At 34.1% G+C, this 21,162-nt stretch overlaps 1 long non-coding RNA gene across 1 annotated transcript in view; it reads right to left on the bottom strand.

The window, feature by feature from the left end:
- LOC141503460 (uncharacterized) overlaps positions 1 to 21,162 on the bottom strand; it is a 67,599-nt gene that overhangs the window by 11,849 nt on the left and 34,588 nt on the right. Inside the window, exons 5-6 of the long non-coding RNA XR_012472852.1 lie at positions 16,589 to 16,784; positions 13,519 to 13,673 (exon numbers count right to left, since the gene is read on the bottom strand). This is a non-coding gene — a long non-coding RNA (uncharacterized LOC141503460). The remainder of the gene's footprint in view (positions 1 to 13,518; positions 13,674 to 16,588; positions 16,785 to 21,162) is intronic.

Genomic DNA, 21,162 nt, shown 5'->3' with positions numbered 1-21,162 from the left:
GTGAGAACTATGCCCAAAGGCCAATAAAATTGTACAAACTCTTTGATCCAACAATACCACTACTAGGTCTATATCCCAAGAAGATCATAAAAATCCAGGAAAAGGCTAACATATACAAAAAATATTTATAGCAGCTCTTTTGTAGTAGCAAAGAATTGGAAATTGAGGTCATCAACTGGGGAATGATTGAGTTAAGGTATATTATGGAATACTATTATTGTATATGAAATCATGAGCAGCCAGACCTTAGAAAAGTAGGGAAAGATTTGTGTGAACTGATTCTGAGGGAAGTGAACAGAACCAAGAGAATATTTTACACATTAGTAGCAACATTGTATGATGATCAACTATGCTAGACACAGCTCTTTTCAGCAGTTCAGTGATCAAGGGCAATCCTGAAACACTTATTATGAAAAATGCTATCTAAATCCAGAGAAAGAAACTAATGAGTCTAAATGCAGAGCAAAATATACAATATTCACTTTTTAAAACTCCTTTTTATGTTTTTTCATTCTTTCTCATGACTTTTATTTCCTTAGTTCTAATTCCTCTCTCACAACATAAATAATATAGAAATATGTTAAACATGATTTTACAACTTTTACCAGATGTCTTGTTGCTATAGGGAGCAGGGAGGGAGGGAAGAGTAATAGAAAATTGCAGAACTCATAAACTTGCAAATAAATAAATTATAAATACTACTTTTGTATGTAATTTGAAAAAATAATAATAAAGAAAAATAAGGATAATAGCCCAAAGGTAGGTCATAGATTTAAAAATACAAATCATAGAGCTTAGACTGTCAAATGGATCATTGCAGATACAATGCACATGGAAAAAAAGTCATCTGGAAAAGATAGACAAAAAAGTTTATTAAGGATTAGCTATCATAAAGATAGATGTTTGGTTTTGTGGAGACCTGAAGCTAAGATTTTTGAAAATATTGTTTTTGTGCTCTTTTGGCAAAATGCTTTCAAACAGAAATTACTGTCTCTAAAATATTTTACAGAAAAATTACTTACCTCACGACAAGTTACTAGCAAATATCACTTTTTCCTCTATAACAAAATCTTTTTAAAAATGAAGTAGGTAGGACTTACAGAGTCTCCCGGAGCTTTCCCAAAACAACTAAATGATGCCCCTAAATAGACCCTAAAACCACAGGATCCACAAAAATAGACAAAATGAAGCAAGTTCTCCAATTAAGATAATGTGGAGGAACTTCAGTAAAAAGGAGTATAAGTCGGCATAGGGAGGAGAGCTGTAAAAGAAAATAGGAGGACCTTGGTAACAGTGTAGCTCAAGGTCTTACTTAGCAACTCATGGGGTCAGCAAGCTAGCAGTGAGGGTCCCAGTTTCCAGCTAGGAAGAAAAGTTCAAGTTCTAAGAATACTAGTGCAACAGGCAGAACTGGGTTGGGTTATGCTAGTGCAGGGAACAAAATATTAGCCCCTGAAACATCATAAACAGCACCACAATCAAGTGGTAAGTCAGGGTCCAGATCTCAAGTAACAGCAAAAAATACTTGAGCCTGGAAGGATTTCCATGAACTGATGTTGAGAGGGATAAGCAGAACCAGAAGAACATTGTACACCATAACAGAAACATGAGGTTGATGATCAATCTGAATGAACTTGTTCATTCTTCAGTTCAAAAATCAGGACAATTTTGGAGTATCTGTGATGGAGAATACAATTTGTATCTAGAGAAAGAATTGCAGAGTTTGAACAAGACCAAAGCCTTTTACTTTTTTTTAAGGAAGATTTTATTTATTTTGAGTTTTACAATTTTTCTCCAAACCTTGCTTCCTTCCCCCCACTCCCCACAGAAAGCAGTCTGTTAGTCTTTACATTGGTTCCATGGTATACATTGATCTAAGTTGAATGTGATAAGAGAAATCATATCCTTAAGGAAAAAAAAATTAAGTATAAGAGATAGCAAAATTACATAAAAAGATAATGGGGTTGTTTTTAAATTAAAGGTAATAGTCTTTTGTCTTTGTTCAAACTCCGCAATTCTTTCTCTGGATACAGATGGCATTCTCCAAAACAGATATCCCCAAATTGTTCCTGATTGTTGCACTAATGGAATGAGCAAGTCCATTAAGGTTGTTCATCACCTCCATGATTCTGTTAGGGTGTGCAGTGTTTTTCTGGTTCTGTTCATCTTGCTGAGCATCAGTTCATGCAAATCCTTCCAGGTTTCCATGAATTCAAATCCCTCCTGGTTTCTAATAGAACAATAGATTTCCATGACATACAAACAACACACTTTTTTATGCCATTCCCCAATTGAAGGACATTCACTTGATTTCCAATTCTTTGCCACCACAAACAGGTTTACTATGAATATTTTTGCACAAGTGATGTTTTTACCCTTTTATAATCTCTTCAGGGTATAGACCCAGTAGTATTGCTGGACCAAAGGGTATGTACATTTTTGTGGCCCTTTGGGCATAATTCCAAATTCTCTCCAGAAAGGTTGGATGAGTTCACAGCTCCACCAACAATGTATTAGTGTCCCAGATTTCCCACATCCCTTCCAACATTGATCATTGTCCTTCCTGGTCACAGTGGGTAGTCTGAGAGGCATGAGGTGGTACCTCAGAGATGCACTAATTTGCATTTCTCTCACAAGTAATGATTTAGAGTGATTTTTCATATGACTATGGATCACTTGGATTTCCTCATCTGTAAATTGCCTTTGCATATCCTTTGACCATTTGTCAATTGGGGAATGGCTTTTTTTTGAAAATTTGACTCAGTTCACTGATTATTTTAAAAATGAGTCCTTTGTCATAAATACTAGTTGTAAAAATTGTTTCCCAATTTACTATATTTCTTTTGATTTTGGTTGCAGTGGTTTTGTCTGTGCAAAAGCTTTTTTAATTTACTGTAAACAAAATTATCTAGTTCTGTTTTTTCCAAGAAAGATTTTATTTATTTTAAGCTTCACAATTTATCCTCCAATCTTGCTTCCCTCACCCCACCCCCAAAGAAGACAGTCTGTCAGTCGCCACATTGTTTCCATGTTATACATCAATCCAAGTTGAATGCAATGAGAGAGAAATCACATTCCCAAGGAAGAAAAATAAAGTACCAGGGATAGCAAAATTATACAAAAAGATAATATTTTTTTCCAATTTAAAGGAAATAGTCCTTAGTTCTCTGCTCAAACTCTACAACTCCTTCTCTGGATACATATGGTACTCTCCATCACATATAGCCCCAAATTGTCCCTGATTGTTTCACTGATGAAATGAGTAAGTTCATCAAGATTGATCATCATCACTATGTTGCTGTTACAGTGTACAATGTTTTTTCTGGTTCTGCTCATGTCACTCAAAATCAGTTCATGTAAATCCTTCCAGGCTTCCTTGAATTTCCATTCCACTTGCTTTCTAATAGAACAATAGTGTTCCATGACATACATACAACCAAAGTTTGTTAAACCATTTCCTCATTGAAGGACATTTATTTAATTTCCCATTCTTTGCCATTCATCAATTGGAGAATAGCCTTTTCTTTTGAAAATTTGAAAATTTGATTCAGTTCTCAGTATATTTTAGAAATGAGTCCTTTTTCAGAAATCCTAGTTGTAAAAATTGTTTCCCAATTTACTACATTTATTTTGATCTTGGTTACAGTGGTTTTGTCTGTGCAAAAGCTTTTTAATATAATGTAATCAAAATTTTCTTACCTTTCAAGTATTAAAATGGGAAAGGGGAGGAGGGACAGGGAGGGGGGAAAGGGGAAACTACCAGAAGGAAGGGAAGGAAGAAGGGGAAAAGGGAAAAGGGAAATAAAGGGAAGGGAGGTTGATTAGGAGGACAAACACACTGAAGGTGGTGGTATTGAGAAACCAAACACTGGGGAATATGGATAAAGGTGGGAGGGAAGGGGGGAAGGGGGAAAATACAAACAGAGGGAAGATAGCACGGGGCAAAAAAAAATTAGCAAATATAAATTTGAATGTGAATGGGAAAATGTAAGTGAATAGCAGAGTGAATTAAAAACCAGAATCCTACAATATGTTGCTTACAAGAAACCCATTTGAAGATACATATAGAGTAAAGGGCAAAGGTTGGAGCAAAATATATTTTCCTTCCTCTGAAGTGAAGAAAGCAGGAGTAGCAATCTTTATCTCAGACAAAGCAGCTGCAAATAGCATTAAAAGGGATAAGGAAGGAAACTATATCCTCCTAAAAGGTACCATAGACAAGAAAGTAATTTCAATACTAAATATGTATGAACCCAATGGTACAGCATCCAAATTCTTAGAGAAGTTGAAGGAGCTACAGGAAGACATAGATAGCAAAACTCTACTAGTGAGAGACCTCAAACAGTTGCTCTCAGATTTATTCTAATCATAAAATCTAATCATAAATAAAATCTATTAAATAATAAAATCAAATCTAATCATAAAATAAACAAGAAGGAAGTTAAGTAGGTAAATAGATGGTTAGAAAACCTGATATGATAGAGTTATGGAGGGAATTGAATGGGGATAGAAAGGAATATACATGGCACTTACACAAAAATTGACCATGTAACTAGGTTATAAAAACTTAATGATCAGTTGCAGAAAGACAGAAATAGTGAATACATATTTTTTTTTTCAAGGCAATGGGGTTAAGTGGCTTGCCCAAGGCCACACAGCTAGGTAATTATTAAGTGTCTGAGACCGGATTTGAACCCAGGTACTCCTGACTCCAAGGCCAGTGCTCTATTCATTGCGCCACCTAGCCACCCCGTGAACACATCTTTCTCAGATGATAATGCAATAAAAATCATATGCAATAATGGACCAAGGAGATATAGACCCATAACTAATTGGACACTAAATAACCTCATCTTAAAGAATGAGTGGATCAAGCAACAAATTATAGGAAGAATTATTTCATCCTAGTTAAGGACAATAATGAAACAGCATGCCAAAACCTATGGGATATACTCAAGGTGGCTGTCAGGGGATATATTATATCTTTAAATGCTTACATGAATAAATTAGAGAAAGAGGAAATCAATGAACTAAATATGTAACTAAAAATTAGAGAAAGAACAAATTAAAAAGTCCCAATTAAATACCAAATTAGAAATTCTAAAAATTAAAGGAGAAATTAATAAAATAGAACCAAGAAAACTATTGAATTAAAAAATAAAACCAAGAGCTGGTTTTATGAAAAGATCAATAAAATTAATAAAACTCTGGTCAATTTGATTTAGAATAATAAAGAAGAAAATCAAATTTTTAGCTTCATAAATGAAAAAAGGTGAAATCACCACCAATGAGAAGGAAAATAAAATAATAATTCAGAATTATTTTCACCAACTCTATGCCAATAAATTTGACAATCTAATTGAAGTCTAATTTGTTTTTAATGTTGTTCTCCATCTCTTCCTTGGTCATAAACTTCTTCCCTTTCTATAGATCTGACAGGTAAACTCCTTAATCTTGCTTATAAAATTGATTTTTTTATGTCTAAATCCTGTACCCATTTTGATCTTATCTTGGTATAGGTTGTGAGGTGTTGGTCTAATCCAAGTTTCTTCCATTCTAACTTCCAATTTTCAAAACAGTTTTTATCGAAGAGAGAGGCTTTATCCCAATAGCTGGATTCTTTGGGTTTATCAAACAGCAGATTACTATAATCATTCCCTGCTATGGCACCTATTCCATTGATCCACCACTCTATTTCTTTGCCAATACCAGAAAGTTCTGATGACTGATGCTTTATAAAATAATTTTAGATCTGGTAAGGCTAAGCCACCTTCTTTTACACTTTTTTTCATTGAATCCCTGGAAATTCTTGACTTTTGATTTCTTCACATGAATTTACTTATAATTTTTCCAACTCATTAAAATATTTTATTGGAATATTGATTGGTAGTGCATTAAAAAAATAGTTTAGTTTTACCAGAATTGTCATTTTTATTAGATTACCTCAACCTATTGATGAGCAGTTGATATTTGCCCAGGTATCTAAATCTAATTTTATTTGTGTGAGAAGTGTTTTGTAATTGTTTTCAAAAAGTTTTTGAGTCTGCCTTGGCACGTAGACTCCCAGTAATTTATATTGTCTGAGGTTACTTTGAATGGCATTTATCTTTCCAGCTCTTTCTGTTGTGTCTTGCTAGTCATGTATAGAAACGTTGAAGATTTATGAGGGTTTTTTATATCCTGCAACTTTGGTAAAGTTGTTAATTATGCTAGGAGGTTTTTAGATGATTTGGGGGGATCCTTTAGGTATACCATTATGCCATCTGCAAAGACTGAGTTTTGTCTCGTCCTTTTATTTCTTTTTCTTATCTTATTGCTGAAGCTAACATTTCTAATACAATATTGAATAGTAGTGGTGATAATGGGCATCCTTTTTTTCACCCTGATCTTATTGGGAATGCCTCTAGCCTATCCCCATTGCATATAATGCTCATTGATGGCTTCAGATAGATACTGTTTATTATTCTATTATTATTATTATTAATTTATTCCTACACTCTCTAGTGTTTTAGTAGGAATTGGTGCTGTATTTTGTCAAAAGCTTTTTCAGCATCTATTGATATAATCATATGATTTCTGATAAGACTGTTATTGATATAATTAATTATACTAACAGGTTTCTGAATATTTAACCAACCCTGTATTCCTGGGATAACTTCTACTTGTTCATAATGTATTATCCTAGTAATAATTTGTTTTAATCATTTTGTAAAGATTTTATTTAAGATTTTTCCAACTATATTCATCAGGGAGATAGGTCTATAAATTTTTTCTCTGTTTTAACTCTTCTTGGTTTAGGTTTCAGCACAACATTTGGTGTCATAGAAAGAGTTAGGCAGAGTTCCATTTTCACCTATGTTTCCAAAGAGTTTATATAGAATTGGAACCAAAAGTTCAACAAAAGTTTGATACAATTCACTTGTGAATCCATCTAGCCCTGGAGATTTTTTCTTAGCCACTTCGATAATGGATTGTTGAAATTTTTTTCTGAGATAGAGCTATTTAGGTATTTACTTTCCTCTTCATTTAACCTGGGAAACTTATATTTTTGTAAACATTTGTCAATTTCACTTAGATTGTCAAATTTAATGGCATAGAGGTGGTCAAAATAATTCTGAATTATTACTTTAATTTCTTCCTCATTGGTGGTGAGTTCATCTTCTTAATTTATGATAGTAGCAATTTGGTTTTCTTCTTTCCTTTTTTTAATCAAATTGACCAGAGGTTTATCAATTTTATTGGATTTTTTTTCATAAAACTATCTCTTGGTTTTATTTATTAATTCAATAGTTTTCTTCTTTTTGATTTTATTAATTTCTCTTTTAATTTTTAGAATTTCTAATTTGGTATTTAATTGGGGGGTTTTAATTTGTTTTTTCTCTAATTTTTTAGTTGCATAATTTGTTCATTGATTTCCTCTTTCTCCAATTTATTCATGTAAGCATTTTAAGATATAATATATCCCCTGACAGTCACCTTGAGTGAATCCCATAGGTTTTGGTATGTTGTTTCATTATTTTCATTGTCTACAATGAAATAAGTAAGTCTTTCTATAATTTATTGCTTGATCCACTCATTCTTTAAAACAAGGGTATTTATTTTCCAATTAGTTTTGGGTCTATATATATTATATATCCCTGGCCCAATATTGCATATGATTTTTATTGCATTATGAGCTGAGAAAGAAGTATTTACTATTTCTCCCTTTCTGCAATTGATCATTTGGTTTTTATACTCTAGTACATATACCTGTTCAATTTTTGTGTAAGTGCCATATACTGCAGAAAACAGAGTATATTCCTTTCTATCCCCATTCAGTTTCCTTCATAACTCTATCATATCTAGTTTTTTTTAACAATCTATTTACCTGCTTATTTCCTTAATATTTTATGATTAGATCTGTCTAAATTGGAGAGCAGGAGTTTGTGGTCTCCCACTAGTAGAGTCTTGCTGTCTATGTCTTCCTGTAGCTCTTTCAAATCCTCCAAGAATTGTGTTGCTATACAATTGTGTGCATATTTATATTTAGTATTGAAATACTTTATTGTCTGTAATACCTTTTAGGAGGATATAGTTTCCTTCCCTATCTCTTTTAATGTTATCTATTTTTGCAGCTGCTTTGTTTGAGAAAAGGATTGCTACCCCTGTTTTTTTCACTTCAGAGGAAGGAAAACATATTTTGCTCCAGACTTTTACCTTTACTCTATATGTATCTCTCTATATGTATCTTCAAATGGGTCTCTTGTAAGCAGCATATTGTAGGATTCTGATTTTTAATTCACTCTGCTATTCACTTACATTTTAAGGGAGAGTTTATCCAATTCACATTCAAAGTTATAATTACTAATTCTTTATTGACCTCTGTTCTATCTTCCCTCTGTTTGTATTTTTCCCCTTTTTTTCACTTTATCCATATTCCCTGGCATTTGGTTTCTGAATACCTCCACCTTCAGTGTGTTTGTCCTCCTATATCACCCCCTCCCTTTTCCCCTTTCCCTTTTCCCATTCTTCCTTCCATTCCTTCTGTTAGTTCCCCTTTTTCTCCTCCTCACTTTTTCTCCCCTCCCTTTTTCCCCTTTTCCCCATTTAATACTTGAAAGGTAAGAAAAGTTTCTTAACTTAACTGAGTTGTATAAATTAATTTTAAGCTAAGTCTGATGAGAGGAAGATTCAGGTAGTTCTCACCTCCTCCCTTCTTCCCCTCTATTGCAATAGGTCTTTTGTATCTCTTCATGTAATGAGATTTTCCCCATTCAGTCTCCTCCATCCTCTAGTCTCCATACTGTCCCCCTTTTTAAGGAGGTATTGTTAAATAATTCTGTCTGAGTCACACAAAAGTCATGAGTGTCCAATCACTTCTGGCTAAATATATTCTCTCTAATAGAGTTACAATACTCAAGAGTTCTTAGAGTCCTTCTCTCAGGTAGGGTATAGCCAGTTTCATCTTAGTGGATAGGTTTTTTCCTTTACCCTTTTATAGTTTCGTTTAACCTTTTCATGTGTCTCTTGAGCCTCCTCTTTGGTGTCCAAATTTTCTATTTAGCTGTGGTATTTTCATCAGGAAATGTTGGAAGTCTCCCATTTTGGTTAAATGTCCATCTTTCCCCCCTGGAAGTGAAGAATAACGTTTGCTGAATAATGGATTCTTGGCTGCATTCCAAGGTCCCTTGTCCTTTAAAATATCTCATTCCAGGCCCTTCAATCTCTGAATGATGATGCAGTCAGGTCTTGTGTAATCCTTACTGTGACTCCTTGGTATGTAACTTGTTTCTTTCTGGATCCTTGCAGGATTTTCTCTTTTATCTGTTAGTTCTGGAATTTGGCCACATTCCTTAGTGATTTCATTTAGGATCTCTTTCCAGAGGGGATAGATGTGTTCTTTCAATAACTATTTTTATCTCTGATTCCATGATATCAGGGCAGCTTAATATCACTAAATCCTGTAACATTAAGTCCAGGATTTTTTTCTCATCTATGTTTTCAGGAAGACTTATAATTCTCAGGTTTTCCCTACTTGATCTATTCTCAAGGTTAGTGGTTTTGCTGATGAGGTATTTTACATTTTCTTCTATTTTTTTGATCTTTTGATTTTTTTAACAGAATCTTGTTGTCTCATGAATTCATAAGTTTCAACAGATTCCATTCTTTGTTTTTATAGAAGAATTTTCTTCATTTATGTCTTGCAATTCCTTTTCCAATTCTATTTTTTTTAGGTTTTGCAAGGCAAATGGGGTTAAGTGGCTCACCCAAGGCCACACAGCTAGGTAATTATTAAGTGTCTGAGGCCTGATTTTAACTCAGGTACTCCTGACTCCAGGACTGGTGCTCTATCCACTGTGCCACCAAACTGCCTGGTCAATTCTATTTTTGAAGGAGTTTTCCATTTGCCCATGTATAGTTTTGAGAGAATTATCTTCTTTTTCGTATTTGCCCAATTGAGGATCTGAGAGAATTCTTATTTTATATATGTCCAATTGAATTTTTCAGTGATTTGTTTTCTTGTTGCAAGTTGTTAATCTTCTCTTGGATTTCTTTTCCCAAACTTTCCAATTGATTTTTAAACTCCTTCTTGATATCTTCAAGGAAGTCTTTCTGTGCTGGATACCAATTCATAATATCCTCAAAAATGCTAGATGTCTTTGGGTTAGAATCCATTTCTTCTAAGCATTTCTCCATGGGTCCCTTTTTGCTAGCCTTTCTTCATTTTCCTAGGGTCTTGTGTTGGGGGAGGGGCTGACTCTCAGGGGTTTGCTTTCGAAAGCCTGAGAGGTTTTGTTCACTTGGCTTAGTAACTCTAATTGGGCCAGGCAATAGGAAGTGCTGGTTGCTTTCTCCGGAGTGTTTGAAGCCTTCTCCTTAATCCTGGAGGAGATGAGGAAAGAATGAGGAGGGGCAGCAGGTTCTGAGTTGACCTTGAACAATGGGCTGGACCCTGGGAGAGGAGTTAATCTCCCTTTCAGCTGAGTGAACTCTGCTGCCCACAGCTCAGCCTGAGGGGGTGGTAGTGGGGGGGGGGGGTTACTATTTGTTCTGGAAAGAATGCTTAGCAAAATGCATGCTCTGAAAAAAGTATGGAGCTCAGGTCAAATGCCCAGGTGGTCATTTTCCAGGTGAGCTCTATGAGTCTCTGTGCTGGAAGTTACCTTTCCATGGACTGGGATTCACCAGACCTCCTCTCCCCACAGTCAAAGATTCAGTGGCTAAAGTTGGTCCTTATGCTGTCACTCTCCAAAGTCTCTACAGCTAAGACCAGTCTTCTGGTTTCACCTTGCTGCTGTCCCTATACTCGTCCTCAGCTCTCCATCTCTGGTTCTTCCACAGTCCCCTAAGACAGACTTTATTAGTAGTATTCTCCTAGCTTCTCTTTCTGGTTTTGTCGAAGAGGTTTCCTTCATGTTATTTTTGAGGGGATCCAGGAGCACTTAGCGCAGTGCCTGTTGTCTGTCCACCATCTTGGCCAGAAGTCTGGACTATTATTTTTAATTTTAAAAAAATCTCTAATTTTTATTATGCAATTTTGCTATCTCTTATATTTTATTTTTTTCTTAGGGATATTATGTCACTCTCAACACATTCAACTTAGATCAATGTATAGTATGGAAACAATGTAAAGACTGCCTTCTCTGGGGGCTGGGGGGCGGAGGGAAGGGAGATTAGGCGAATACTGTAAAACTCAAAAATAAATAAATAAATTTTTAAAAAAGCTTGAGACTATGTCTCCTTTGCCCTGGGAGCAGAGCTTAATTACCAAAATGAACAAAAAAAGAAAAAAAATACTGCTAACCATAAAAACTACTATCCTCAAAGGAATAAAAACACCATCTCAGAAGATGAAAGCAGTGACAAAATGCTTACATGGGAAGCTTCAAAGAAAGGGATCTTTGAAATGATCTCAAATCTAAAAGAACCTCTGGAAAGAGATCAAAAAGGATTTTAAAAACCAAAGAAGAAAATGAGAAGAAAAATGGAAATGAGAATCGTTCAGGAGAATTAAGAAAAAATTGACCAAATGGAAAAAGAAATCAACTCCTCTAAAAGTAAAATTAATCATTTGGAAAAGGAAACAGAAAAGCTACCTGAAGAATGTAAGATTCTACAAAGTAAAATTGGGCAAAGAGAAATGACAAGACTCTCAGATTCCAGCAAACAAACCAGAAAACTGGAAAAAAAAATTTTTAAAATGTAAAGTATCTCTTAGGAAAATGACTGACCTAGAAATTAGATCCAGAAGAGATAATCAACAAATTATTTGTTTGCCTGAAAGCCCTGATCAGAAAAAAAGGTCTAGACAATGTAATTCAGGAAACTATCATGGAAAACTTTGATATCCTAGAACAAGAAGATAAAATAGTCTTTGAAAGAATCTATCAAACATTCCCAAAAAGGACATCCCAAAATGAAAACTCCAAGGAATATTGTAGCCAAGTTACAGAATTTTCAACAAAAGGAGAAAAATACTGCAAGGGGCCAAAAATGAAACAATTATACCAGGGAGCCACACCCAGGATGGGTGGTTTCAGGGAAAAAAAACTGGGGAGATTTATTACAAGCTAATGTTTGCCCAGACGTGATAATGCATCATGGTGTCTTACTGATAAGGGAGGAAGAGAAACCAATTCAAGGCCTAGAGATTTCCAAGCAACCAGACCATCACCAACTGTCCTGTTTCCTATGAATCAGGGTGTGGTGTAGAATAATCCTGGTAAAGAACAGTGAGAAGGATAATTAGCACAGAATAACCCCTACTATGATAAGCATAATTGTGCAAGTCACATCACCCATCGGTTGACTGGTGTAGTCCTCTCTGATTCCTAGTAGGAGAGATTTATAATACCTGATGCAAAGTGAAATGATTAGAATCAGAAGAATAATCTACAAAGTATGACAAATTTTTAGGCATAGTGACTCATAATGGCTTGTTGCATTTCTAAAGGTCTCATGATAAAATATGTTATAATCATTCAGACTGAAAAGTGATGAACTCAGCACAAATATTGAAGCTTTTTTTTATATGACTAATTTGAAATTTTGTTCTGCAGGATTTTACAGGTTGTAATAGGTTTTATTTTCTTTTCCTAGCATTGAATAGGAGAGGGAGTAGGAGGAAGGAGAGAAGTTGGAAGTAAAAAAGAATAAAGTGTCTATGCTTTAAAAAAATTTTAAAGGGTCCTTAAATAAAAATAATTACATAAAATAATCATGGTAAAATATTTATCATGAAAATATATTTTCCATCTTTTGTTTCAAAATGTTTTGCACATTTGTATCATATTGACCTCTGAATTTAGACCAGATTTAGGAAAAATGTTCATCTGCACAATGTGGAAAGTGTGGAAGAATCAGGAACCCTATTATGTAACTTGTGTAAATACTTAGTTAAATTTCAATTACTTTGCCTTGTAAATTGAAAGGATTATACTAGCAAAATCACATAATCACCTTTCTCTCTCAAACAATCTATGATTCTGAAATAGTCTACTCACCTCTACAATTCCTAGAAAGAGTTAAGTTTAGCAAGGCTAGAAAATATCGTATAGTTCGATTTTGGGATTGCTAAATCAATTGTTCTTTATTGATTGGGTATAAAAAATAATAAAATTGGAGATGTAAGAATAGCAAAAAATTTAACAACTTTTTGATTGTAAATCCTTAAAGCCTGCACATTGCTAGGGTGGGCAAATTGGAAACTTCCCCAACTATTCCTGACATCATGACATATCACCTTCATAAATCAATAGAATCATAGAATTTCAAGCTGAAAAATCCTTGGGTTTCATATTACATTTAAGAGATGAAAAATATGAGGTTCAAGGAAAATTTGTGGCATTCACAAGGACTTAATCCTCAGTCTCTTGATTTCTGATTCAGTTTACTATCCATTGTATTAGAATTTGCATTTCTGGGTGTCAGGTTCTTAATTTGGCTTGGAAAAACTATTAAAGACAAAAATATTAATTTTCCCTTTGCTAAAAGTCATCAAATAATACACAAACTCAATATACATAATGAAAAACTCACCTAATAACTAGAAGTAGCAAAAGGATTCTGCTGCCACTCTGGATTGGTCATGATGTGGCTCATGCTGATATCAGCTCAGGTGAGATAAAGATAATGCCAAATCAAAGAATCAGGAACTCTTCTCATAAATCTGGATGTAATGTTGGTCCATAGGGCTGATTGAAAAATTGTTAAATCATAATTTAGAGACACATAATTCTAGATAAGAGGTTCTTCACATTTTTAGGAACATAGACCCTTTTGATAGTCTCATAGGGCCAATGCTCCCCTTCTTAGAAAAATGTTTCTAAAATGCATAGAATAAAATACAATTACATAGGAATTACAAAGGAAAACCATTAAATTTAAATATAATAATTAATCTAGGTAACTAGTTCACTATCATTCCTGGACACCTCTACTCTAGATATTTACTTTCCCTATTTTATGAATGTGCTTTTCTGAACTTCCCCCCCCTTTAGATTTATTTTCCTTCTTTTCTAGTAAAATTCTTGTTATGGCATGTTCTTATTCAAAATTTATGTACAAAAATATATGAAAATGGAAATTGTGCAGAGCCTGGCAAAGACAATACAATTCTCTTATTTAAAATTAATGTTATAAAATAAAAAAGAAATAGGTCAATTTCACCTTTTCAATATTAGCCTCAATGTTTCTAGGTTTCATGGAAATTCAAATCTTTCAGCCACTGTTAAAAAAAATTACAGCTTTATTATCATATACAACAAGAAGATTTCATATTTACTGACAAATCCTTTGCTCAATGATTTGTCTGCATTCTTTGTTGTTGTTATTGTTGTTTAATCATTTCAGTCATGTCTGACTGTCACTTCATTTGTGGTTTTCTTGGTAAAGATGCTCGGGTAGTTTGCCAATTCCTTCTCCAGATCATTTCACAGAGGAGGAAATTGAGGCAAAAAAAAAAAGAGTTAAATAACTTGCCCAGGGTTAGTATCAGACCAGATTTGAACTCAGGAAGCATTCCCATTGCCCACTTCATTATTCTAGGGGACCATAGAGAAAGGTCTAGGGAATAAAAAATACATGAACGGAGGGAATCCTACTCCGAAATCAATATCTAATTATACAATTTGAAGGGATCAGAGACTTTATATTGGCTCATGGTCTGCCTTCAAGAAAATTCACATATGCCTTTGTAAGAAGATAGGAAATGCCTGTGTTATAGAAATATTTCTACCACTGTTGCTGCTGCTTCCACTTTTACTGCTACTCCTAGTAATGAACTATATTATGGTGATTGTGGTAATAGTAAAAATAAGAATTAAATGCTTCTTTAAATTTTTACAAAATGTTTCTCATTTCTCATCCTATTTGAGTTCAAAAACTATTAATTAAGCTTTATGGGTGTTATTAATTATTATTAATATTTATATTATCACCTGTTTACAGAAGAACTGAGATCTAGAGAAGTTATGACTTGGTAATGGTCACAAAGATAGTATCAGAAGAAGGATTTGAATGTAGGCAATGTGGTAAAAAGGAAAAAAAGCACTGGATTTGGAGTCAAGACTGATAATTGAATTCTCCTGTAATTTACTTCTTTTTGTCTCTGGGGCAGCTTGATGACACAGCTTTTAGTATGGGATCTGGTATCAGGAAGACCTGAGTTCAAATTCAACCTTAGATACTAATAGTGAGAGCCTGAGCAAGTAAGTTAATCTGTCTACTTTTGTTTACTCATCTGTAAAATGTGAATAATAATAATAATAATAATAATAATAATAATAATAACTAATAATAATCCCAGGATTATTGTGAAAATAATATGGGCTAAAACCATAAAGAACTTAATATAGTATCTGGCACAAGATAAATACTATATCATCATCATCATTATAGTCATCTATACAAATTAATGTCTCTCTGTACCTCATTATTTACCTCCCTAGTCTGTAAAAGGGTTGGGGAGCTCAAAGGGTTTTGGGCAACTTGATCTCTAAGATTTCTCCTTGCTCTTTTTTTGTAATCTGATTATTCCCTTTAGAACAGGACATAATAATCCCAGTTCAAGAAAATGTTTTCTCAATTCCAGAAGAAGAGTTTCATAGTGCTGCTTTTTCCAACAACTTCCTCCTTTTCCTTTAGACAGTAAAACAGGTTGCTGGTTGAAGACTAGAAAATGGTCCACAGTAGAGTTCAAAATCAATTACCACCTCCAGAGAGATGGGAAGATGAATATGATCAGACAGTCACAAATTACCTAGAGCAACAAAAAGATCTAGTCTTTTTCGAAAATTATTTTCCAAGCAGATAAGAAAGGGTCCTTGTCTGAGTGATTAGCCTCAGCCTCATTGCTTTCCATCCCCTCTCCTTTACCCAGTTCAATCTCTGTCACAGAAACTGTACATCTTACTTTGCTCAAGTGCATATGGTGATAAAAAACAACTCTCTCCCATAGGAGGAAAAAACTTGAAAACTAGATTCTTTAAAAACCACCAACATGGATTGATTTTGGAGAAATAAAACTGGCAGCTGGTGCTTCTTCTTAGTGGTTCTACTTAGTCATATTTTAAAAATAGCAAAGCATAAATCTGATCAAGAAGATTCTGGATAATAGGACTCTTCCCTTTAGAGCGATGGCTGACTCTCCGTCACAGTGGACAAGATCACAGGGGGATAAGGTCATGGGAACTTTGTGTCATCTGCTTTGTGATGTTATCAGGTACTCAACCCTAAAAAATAGGATCAGACTGATTAAAAAAAACATGGGGGGAGGGTGGGGGAAGGGGAGAGGGAAAGAACTGTGATAATAAATCAACTCAACTGTGGAGAAAGTGCCAGGGAAAAACAATATTGATTTTTTTTACAAGTCAGTGCACAGATTTGTCAGACAAAAGAATAGAGATGTCAAACCCCACAGAACCATACACACAAATATTAAGACAAAACAACTGTAGTGTCCACACAATGCCAAAATGTGTATATACTGATGTTTATAACCTTCTGCTTCATTTTATTCTATTTTTAATGTATAAATGAAATTTGGGCAGCAGCTTTACTAAATAGCATGGGTTTTGCCCTTTAATATTTCTATAAAACTAAATCCTACCTGAAAAGAGGAAGCAATCTAGAATGAGTGGCACTTGGGCTACTGAACCAAAATGAGATGGTTTAGCCAACACCTAAGGGAGATCAACCAGGACCTTGATGATGTCATGTTTTCCCATACTGGTCACTGAATATCACTGAAAACAAAACCATCATAGGAGAGCTGGAGAAGAGTCGGTTTGAAGAGGTTTCAATCACTGAGAGAGAAAGTTGCAAGAAAAGAAGGAAGTTAGTGTCAACATCTTGAAAAAATGTTATCATTCCTGATATCTCTCAATATATGCAGAGAGCTTGAACAAAAAAAAAAATAGAATCAGTAGGCTTCTGCTCTTCATTTTAGTCTGTGTCAGAACAGCTTTATTGTTTTTTCTTTTGCCAAGTTTCACTCTCTTGGAAGACCATTCACGATCCTTTGTGATTTGGTCTGTAAACCAAGAAATCTAGCCATTGTGAATTTACTATGTAACTCTATATGGTGTTTTTTTCCTGTACCTGTTTTATCCTTCCTATTAGGTTATAAGCTCCTTGAGGCATATTTTTTAATCTCTTGCTCCAGAAACTTGTATCACTCTATGTACATAGTATAGATTTATAAATGCTACTGCCAATATTTCTATCTGCTATCTTGATTTTCTGTGATCTCATTATTTTTCAAGTGATACATCAGAATGTGCATTACTCTTTCCACTATACACTGGGGCACAGAATGATTGTTATATTTCTTTAAATATCTGGACATATTTATGACTATTCAGTCATCAACTCTTACTAGGTTTATTTTGTGTGTGTAGCATAGTGTGAATAAATGCACACATAAATACATCTATCTAGGATGTATATGTGTGTCTTTAATATGTTTTATGCATGCATACATCTATATATATATATATAATATAAAATTCATGCTTTCATTTCCATTTTTTAAACTGATCACAAGGGGTAGCTAAGTGACACAGTAGATAGAGTACTGATACTTTGGCTAGGAGGCCTTGAGTTCAAATCTGGTTTTAGACACTGTGTGACCTTGGGCAAGTTAATTTACGCTAATTGCCTTCCCAACCTCCAAAATAAAATGAAACATAATGACTTTATTAATGGTATACAACCTATGCTTCTCTCCCCTATTATAGAGTAGACTTGGAGCAACAACTATAAATGGGTCATGACAATTCTAGTATAGAAAAATAAATTAAGAATATATGCTGCCCAGTGGTAGAATTCTTTTAGCTGGGAATGAAATTCTATGACTATCCACTTTATTCCTTGGAGTTTGTAGGAACCATGAACCTACTATGGGGTTTTGTAATTTTATTCATTTGTCATACCAGGAAATGAGCTTTATAAAATAGTAACTGAAGACAATATCAGAGTCAACATCAAAAATATAAAAGTGAGCATCAGTGTTAAAGTCACAGGATACCACCTAGTACTCTGTAGCCTAAGATGCCTTCCAAGGGCCCCTCTAATATATGCTTCACCACATTGTTGATATTATCATATGTGATATATCTAGGTGCTCAGATGCACAATAGATACACTGAAATATGCAGAAGACTATGACTGTGAACTTTTAATTCAGCTCAAGAAAGACCTTGCCAGCAGCATTACCAATGCCAGTGGAAGCAGGGATAATGCTTTGGGGAGTACCTCAATTATCACATCACATCTTTAAGAGGGGTCATCTACTGTCTCCAGAGTAGTACTAATGACATGATCTGTCATCATAAGCACTCCCATAATACCAAAATTGGTTAAGAGTTACCTTGGTCAGGGAACCAAATTGTTGGTAGCACAAAGATATTAACAGTTTTAAAAAAATTATTGCATTTCTAATAAAGCACTCCCATCATGAACATAGATGTATTAGTAAAAGCGGTAGAGATAATGACACATGGTTCTACCCCCTCAACTGAACCTTATCCTTCCTTATGATAAGACAACAGATGACTTTAGTATATATTTGGTTCCAGCATCTTCCATTCAATATCGTTAGGATCATACTCTTGAAAGACAAGGGCTTTTCCATTGAGTATCAGCTGTTCTTTCTCAGTCTTGACAGTGCCCTTCAATTTGTGTGGATGAAATCATATTGCAACAAATAAACTATGTGTTTGAAATCAATGAAGGTGATGCTGATGGTCATAAGATCTACTTACCTGAGATGGGTGTAGCCCTGGTCAATTGCCACCTAATATGATCAAACTCATTTCTTACCTCAACCATCTTTTCTCAGGAATGCTGTTGTAGCAGCAAATCCTAGCACTGATCTTGGGAGAAAAGCTGAGAGCCTCAATTAAATTTAAATTGCATAGGAAAAGGATGATCAAATATGTTATTAGACTAAGTGACCTATATCCCCCACAACAATGGGCTGGTAGCAAAGGAAGAATGAGTTATAACTAATGAACAATCTTTATGTTTCACTGTAATCCATGCAATATGAAAAGAATGTGAGAGAAGTTTCATTGTGTATTGGATGGAATCTTTGTGAAGGATTTGCTAAAAGAAAAAGGCAATACTGTTACAGGATCATTTGGTATGCCAAAGTTCCAAGTTTTATTACTGGATGGTATTCACATCAAGGAGATATTTGTCCATTTGATTTTTGAGGCATGTAATTGAGCATGTATTATGTATAATTTGTTTTGCTACCTAATCTTGAGAATGACATGATAGATAACATATAAATGGAAATACACAAACAAAAAATTAAATATATAGTCAAACTTGCGGATATAAAATTCATAAGGTTCAGGGAAGAAGTTATCAAATTTTCTTGTTAAAAGACACTATTTAAATATCTTTTTTATGATGAAGTCAACAAAAACTTTTTTGAAAACTTCAGTTAAATCTCTTAGCATGTAAAACATAATTTAATATTTATTTGATCACTGGGAATCATGAAAAGTTTCAAAATAAGATCATTCATAATACTATAGATACAGGTGGTGTTTATTTTGATTTTAATGAATTGTTGAATGAAAAAATTACTTCTTGTTTTGACTCTAGAAGAGATCCTGGGAATTATTCTTTTTTGGTTGTTCTTTGGGTCCAGAGTACCCAGAGTAGTTTAAGCTTAATAAAAATTTGTTGAATTGTATAATAATTCTGATAAGCTTATTTTGCTACCAATTACAATCTCTAAGAATTTCATAATTGCAAAATTCCCATTCTTTTAAAATTTCTGTTAAAAACATTAAAGAATTTTGAAGTAAAAAAACCTTAGAGATTACCTACTCTAATTATGAGCCACTTTTCTACTCTGAGAAATTGTAGCAAGAGATCCACAATTCTCTATATCCTCTTTTAGCTATGAGCCCCCAGTCAAATACAGTGCCCTTTTACATGTATTTACTCTTCTTCTTTGAGAATGCTCCTATCTCAATTGCCTATTCCTAATTACATTTCCAATAAACACATTCATACTATCAAAAGGTCTGTTTATAAAGACAAATGTTTAGAGTGAACATAAATAGACTGTCTCCAAGCCCAGGAGGAAAGTATTAAGGGGAGAAAGTCAATACAGTCTGCCACTTTGGGATTCATAGTTTGAGGATGGGAGTGAGATGTTCAATAATATAGCACCTGACCCAGTTCTTGCACACCAAATTGACCAAGACAATTATTCCCAGAGTCCTGGACTATTTCTTTTGGGTAAGTGACTCTTCTTATACTTCTATTCTCCTAGATGCTTATAATCCATTCTTATTTTGCCCAACTCTAGGTTACCTATTCATCGAATCAGGATCGATTCATTGAACCTCTAAGGTGATATTTCTTGCCATTCTATAGCCAATATGTTGCTTCTTTCCTACTTTACTCCTACTTGTCTGTATCTCTTAAAAGTATCAACTTAATGAGGCTATAACTTTATGCTTAAAGCAACTCTTAAGTTAAATAGCTTATTAATTCCCTGTCTATGATTTAAAAACCAATGCCTTTATACAAATATCCAGCTTTATGAGCTGTCCATGGTACTAACCTACTGGATTAGGAACCATCATCTTGTTGAAAGATAATGAATAATCATAGAATTGCAGTAGCCAGGCTTCCCAACATTAAGCTAGAATAATTTCTACCCTCTCTATGTGAACTTTGCTATAAAGAAATAGTGTGATGCAGTGCAACGAGGACTGATTTGTGAATAAAGCATCTAGGTTCAAATCATGCCTTTTCCATTTACTATTTGGGTCATTTACTATTTTAGTTTCAACCTGAAAAGTTAGGAAGTTGGAGTAGATGGCTTCTTAAATTTCTTTTAGCTTTAAATGGATATTGCTAGAATTCTAAGTTCTTGGGATTATATGAACAATATAAATTTAGCAAACTATGCATAGAATGCTTTCCCAAATTCCATTAATTAGGATCATATTCAATTTATGAAATATTTTTTTCTGAATATTTCATTACATTTAATATTTACTGTTATTTTTATACCACCATTGTATTGATGTTCTAAACATTTCAAATTAAGCAGACATACAATGAAAACTGGTCCTGACCTTAGTTGATCAATCCTTTCCCAAATTTGAATACAACAGCTTGCTATTTCTTCTTATAAGGGTTTATGCTGCC

The sequence above is a fragment of the Macrotis lagotis genome, chromosome X (assembly GCF_037893015.1).
Source record: "Macrotis lagotis isolate mMagLag1 chromosome X, bilby.v1.9.chrom.fasta, whole genome shotgun sequence".
NCBI classification, from domain to species: domain Eukaryota; kingdom Metazoa; phylum Chordata; class Mammalia; order Peramelemorphia; family Peramelidae; genus Macrotis; species Macrotis lagotis.
This window is presented reverse-complemented; position numbering and strand designations above follow the sequence as displayed.